The sequence below is a fragment of the Mustela nivalis genome (assembly GCF_964662115.1).
Source record: "Mustela nivalis genome assembly, chromosome: 6".
Classification (NCBI taxonomy): domain Eukaryota; kingdom Metazoa; phylum Chordata; class Mammalia; order Carnivora; family Mustelidae; genus Mustela; species Mustela nivalis.
This window is the reverse complement of record NC_139025.1, coordinates 84,946,044-84,951,417: the sequence shown is the minus strand read 5'-3', so window position 1 is coordinate 84,951,417 and position 5,374 is coordinate 84,946,044. Positions and strand designations below refer to the sequence as shown.

At 44.2% G+C, this 5,374-nt stretch overlaps 1 long non-coding RNA gene across 1 annotated transcript in view; it reads right to left on the bottom strand.

Annotated features, from left to right (window-relative positions):
- LOC309867157 overlaps nucleotides 1-4,655 on the bottom strand; it is a 185,002-nt gene extending 180,347 nt beyond the window's left edge. The window contains exon 1 of the long non-coding RNA XR_014313003.1: nucleotides 4,464-4,655. This is a non-coding gene — a long non-coding RNA (uncharacterized lncRNA). The remainder of the gene's footprint in view (nucleotides 1-4,463) is intronic.
- Nucleotides 4,656-5,374: the final 719 nt, after the last annotated feature.

The window sequence follows — 5,374 nt, the reverse complement described above, 5'->3', positions numbered from 1 at the left end:
CATGACCCGAGCCAAAGGCAGAGGCTTTAACCCACTGAGCCACCCAGGTGCCCCTCTTGTAAAGTTTCTTATATTCATCAGGTCCCCAATTTTTCCTTTTTCCTTCCTTTCTCACTGTTTCATCTTTCAATCTTGGCAAATCGGCCTCCTCCCTTTGCACCTCAGGGGTAGAAATATGAGCTCTGTTATTTATTACCTTTGTCATGTTGTTGAAGATACTTCCCTCCTCGGTGACTCTTCAACTGCAATGGGCACAACGACAGAACACACCTTATGAGGAAGTGTGTTAACCGGTAAGGATGAGGTGCGTTAACAAATAAACATTGTTTAGGCCATTGCCATGGCGAATGCTTAGTAAATGTTAGCTCTTAATATCATGGGGAAGGCAGAGGCCAATACCGCAGACTCCATCCAAACTCCTCTCTACCTGGAAAAAAATCTCTATCACTCTCTGTCCTTGCCTCAGAGTAAAAGACTGGCTTATTGTGGAAGTCTGTGCCATCCACCCGTGTCTGGATTCCATGGTTTCCCATCTCCTCAAGGGAACCTGTCTCCTGAATTCTCTTCTCCCTTATGCTTTAAATGGATTCCTTTTTCCTCACTGGCTTTTCGCATTCCCCATCAGACTCAAGTCTCTTCTATTTTGAAAAAGGGCTCCAGGGCACCTGGGAGTCTCAGGGGGTTAAATCCTCTGCCTTCGGCTCAGGTCATGATCTCAGGGTCCTGAGATGGAGCCCCGCATTGGGCTCTCTGCTCAGTGGGGAGCCTGCTCCCCCTGCCCTGCCCCACCTGTCTCTCTGCCTACTTGTGATCTCTGTCAAATAAATAAATAAAATCTTAAAAAAAGAAAAAGGGCTCCATATAACTCCACTCTCTTTCAGCTACTGTCCCCCTTTCCCTCCTCCTTCCACTGCCAAATCTGGTGCGCCCCCATGTCTTCATAACGAATGCTCTCATTCTCCCTCTGCCATCTGGTTCCTTCCTTCCATCTCACCCTCTGGCCCCCGATCTCATGTGGCTGTGTCAACGGTCATCTCCAGACTCAGAGGACTGCTCCCGGTTTCTGTCCTCTGGCTTCTTTGCAGTGGTCAGTATTGTTGATCGTCAGCTGCTCTGAGGAGTGGTCTCCTCTCATGGCCTGTGTGCAAGTCCGGTGTGCGGCAGCTTTTCCTCCCCTGTGGCCTCATTGTCTCATGCCTTTTACATGTTCCATTTCTGTCTTGACGCTCTGGCTTGGAGACAGGGTCAACGTGCAAACTCTCAAGCTGTCGCTGTGCTCTTACCCTTTGATCTCCTTTTTGTCTCGTGCCTTACCATTCTTCCTCTAAGCCTGGCCCCATCCCCATTGTTCACACTTTGTGGCCTCATCATGCACTGTGTTTGCTCTCACTCTGTTTTGGCTATGCTGACCTTCTTTTAGTTTCTTGAAGGTGCTGTGGCCTGTGGGACAGAGGACTTCTGTTAGCGGTGTTGTTTCCCTCGCACTCATCTTTATCCTTATTGTCATCTCTTTCTCTCTTTAATTTTGAGATGTAATTCACATACTGCAACCTTTACCCTTTTCAGGTAGACAAATCAGTGGATTTCAGGGTATTTGTAAAGTTATGCAGTCATCATGCATATCTCATTCTAAAACATTTTCATCACCTCAAAAAGAAACTCTAGGGACGCCTGGGTGGCTCAGTTGGTTAGGCAGCTGCCTTCAGTTCAGGTCATAATCCCATTGTCCCAGGATCGAGTCCTGCATCGGACTTTTGCTCAGTGGGGAGCCTGCTTCTCCCTCTGCCTCTGCCTGCCACTCTGTCTGCCTGTGCGCTCTCTCTCTCTCTCTCTGACAAATAAGTAAAAATAAATTAAAAAAAAAGAAAAGAAACTCTCGGTCCATTAACAGGCACTCCCTTTCCCCCTTCCCTCCTAGCAATCATTAATCTGCTTTCTGTCTCTATGCTACAGGCTTTTACACATGCTCTTCCTTTGCTTCAAATCTTTTCCCTCCCACCCCCTAGTCAACTTCTACTCTCCCTTCGGCAGTCAATGCCAGTTTCCTTGAAGAGGCCAGTTATTTCTGCTGTATACATTTCATAAGAATATGTACTTCTGGGTTGCCTGGGTGGCTCAGTTGGTTGAGGCGCTGCCTTTGGCTCGGATCATGATCCCAGCGTCCTGGGATTGAGTCCCACCTTGGGCTTCCTGCTCGACAGGGAGCCTACTTCTCCCTCGGTCTCTGCCTGCCTCTCTGCCGCCTGTGGGCGGTCTCTCTCTCTCTCTGACAAATAAATAAATAAATAAATCTTAAAAAAAAACAACAACAAAAGAATATGTACTTCTATATTTATTATAGATTGCAATTTTATTTATTTAAAGATTTATTTTAAATTTATTTTAAAATATTTATTTTAAATTTTATTTTTTTTTAAAGATTTTATTTATTTATTTGACAGACAGAGATCACAAGCAGGTAGAGAGGCAGGCAGAGAGAGAGAGAGAGGAGGAAGTAGGCTTCCTGCTGAGCAGAGAGCCCGATGCAGGACTCGATCCCAGGACCCTGAGATCATGACCCGAGCCAAAGGCAGAGGCTTAACCCTCTGAGCCACCCAGGTGCCCCTTATTTTAAATTTTAAATGTATTAAATTTTATTAAAGATATATTTATTATCTGAGAGAGAACAGAGTGACTGAGAGAGAACATGAGTAGGGGGAGAGGGGCAGAGAGAGAGGGAAGAGCAGGCTCCCAGCTGAGCAGGGAACCCAGTGCATGACCTGATCCCAGGACTCCGGGATCATGACCAAAGCTGAAGGCAGATGCAAACCCAGGTGCTCCATGCAATTTTATATTTATTTAAATAATTATTTGATTTATGTCTGTCACCTCAGTAAGTTTCATGAAGGCAAAAACTATTTATTTGAGGGGGAGAGAGGCATTTAAAAATAAATAAAATTTGGGTGCTTGGGTGGCTCAGTGGGTTAAGTGTCTGTGTTTGGCTCAGGTCATGACCCTGGAGACCAGTATCCAAACCCAGATTGGGCTCCCTTCTCAGCGGGAAGTCTGCTTCTCCTTCTATCCCTCCCCCCTCTGGTGCTTTCTCGCTCTCACTCTCTCTCAAATAAATAAATAAAATCTTTAAAAAAACGAATAAAATTCTGTATCTCCATTTATAACACTGTTTCACTTGAATGTAATAGTAGGACTCCCAACATGGCTAAGACAAAATTCATTATTTCTCCCCAAACCAATTCCTCCTTCATACTTACCTGTTTAATAATGCTTCCTCATTCTCTAGGGTACACAGCCTCCATTTCTTGAAGATATTCAATTCCTTCTCTCTCTTGTCTCCAACATGTGGGAGACTTCAAATCCTTAAGTCCTCTGGATTCTTTGGCAAGTCCTTGATGCTCAGTAAACATTTACTGATAATGACTGAACTTTGGAGATATCTGTAGTGAAGGAGAATGTTGCAGCTATGGTGTTGGATGAGCCTTTTGAGACTGCCAAAGGAATGTGTGAGAGAAAGAGGGAAAGGAAGAGAAAAGCAGGTAGTGGAGGATGGCAGTGGATGGAGATCAAGAGACACCTATACCACAGAAGGCTGGAAAAGACCAGTAAAATAATGAGAGGAACAAAAGGAATGCCTGGCCAATGTATAATAATTCATTCATCATTTAATGAGTGTTTACAACCTGCCCAGTGGTTAGATTATGGTGACGCAAAAATGAATCAGAAGTTGTCTCTTTCCTGAAGGAAGTCAGGGTCTAGTAGAGAAACATGCAAACAAAAATTTACACTAGAATATGGTAAGTATTGTTTTATGTTTTTAAAGAGTTTATTTATTTATTTGATAGAGATCACAAGTAGACAGAGAGGCAGGCAGAGGGAGAAGCAGGCTTCCCACTGAGCAGAGAGCCTAATGTGGGACTCGATCCTAGGACCCTGGGATTATGACCTGAGATGAAGGCAAAGGCCCAACCCACTGAGCCACCCAGGAGCCCCTAGAATATGGTAAGTATTGTAATAAAAGTATTCACAAAGTGTTTTTTGAGCAAGAGCACGTGGTGACTAAGACTGTCTCAGCACAGGGATGGGTAAAGTTGGGTGTCACAGGATGACTGAGACTTCAGCAGCCTGAGACCAGGAGTGATGGGCCAGGAAGATAGCACGACATCAAAGAGCCTGGGCCCATGTGGAACTGCAAATAATTTTATCTAGCTTTAGTGTGAAGGGTGGGAAGGGAGTATTCTGGGAATTCAGGCTGGGGCTACCTTTGGTGAAGAGTCTCCAAGCAAGTTGAGATCTTAGTCTTTATATTCTAGTTAATAGAGAGTCGTCCAAGTTATTATTTTTTTTACATTTACTTCATGTGGTATAATTTACATACATTATAATATGTAAATTTAAAGTCAATGGCTCAAAAATTTTTGACAAGTATGTATATCCTTATAACTGCTATCCCAATCAAGATATAGAACATTACCGGGACGCCTGGGTGGCTCAGTTGGTTGGACGACTGCCTTCGGCTCAGGTCATGATCCCGGAGTCCCGGGATCGAGTCCCGCATCGGGCTCCCAGCTCCATGGGGAGTCTGCTTCTTCCTCTGACCTTCTCTTCGCTCATGCTCTCTCTCTCACTGTCTCTCTCTCAAATGAATAAATAAAATCTTAAAAAAAAAAAAAAAAAAAAAAGATATAGAACATTTCCATCACTTCTGAAAATCCACTTGTGTTTTGCAATTGATCGTACTTCTTCCCCAAGGCAACAATTCATATGATTTTTCTATTTCCATATGTTTTGGTTATTTATTGATATGTACAACACCCCCAAGGCTAATGACCTAAAACAACAAAAATTATTTATTGGCTCATTGGTATTGCAATTTAGGGTTTTGTGGAATAAATTTCTCTCTGCTTTCTGTGACATCAGCTGAGATAGTCTGAATGAGGCTGGAGAGTCCCCTTCCAAGATGACTCACTCACATGGCTGGCAAGACAGGATTGGCTCTTGGCTGGGAGCACCGATAGGACTGCCAGTAACGACTTTGTTTCTCTTGCACATGGTTGTTTGGGCTTCCTCACAGCATGGGTTCCAAGAAGGAGGAAGTAGAAGCTGCTAGTCCTTTTAAAGACTAGACCGCACGCTGGCATAGCATCACTTCTGCCATATTCTATAGGTCAAAGCAGTCATGGGGACCCTGGATCCCTCAGTTGGTTAAGCAACTGACTCTTGCTCTTGGTTTCAGCTCAGGGACATGAGATCGAGCCCATATCAGGCTCCATGCTCAGCTGGAGCCTGCTTAAGATGCTTTCTCTTCCACTCGTGTTCCCTTTCTCAAAAAAAAAAAAAAAAGGCACAAAGTCAGTGCAAATTCCAAGGGGTGGAGAGA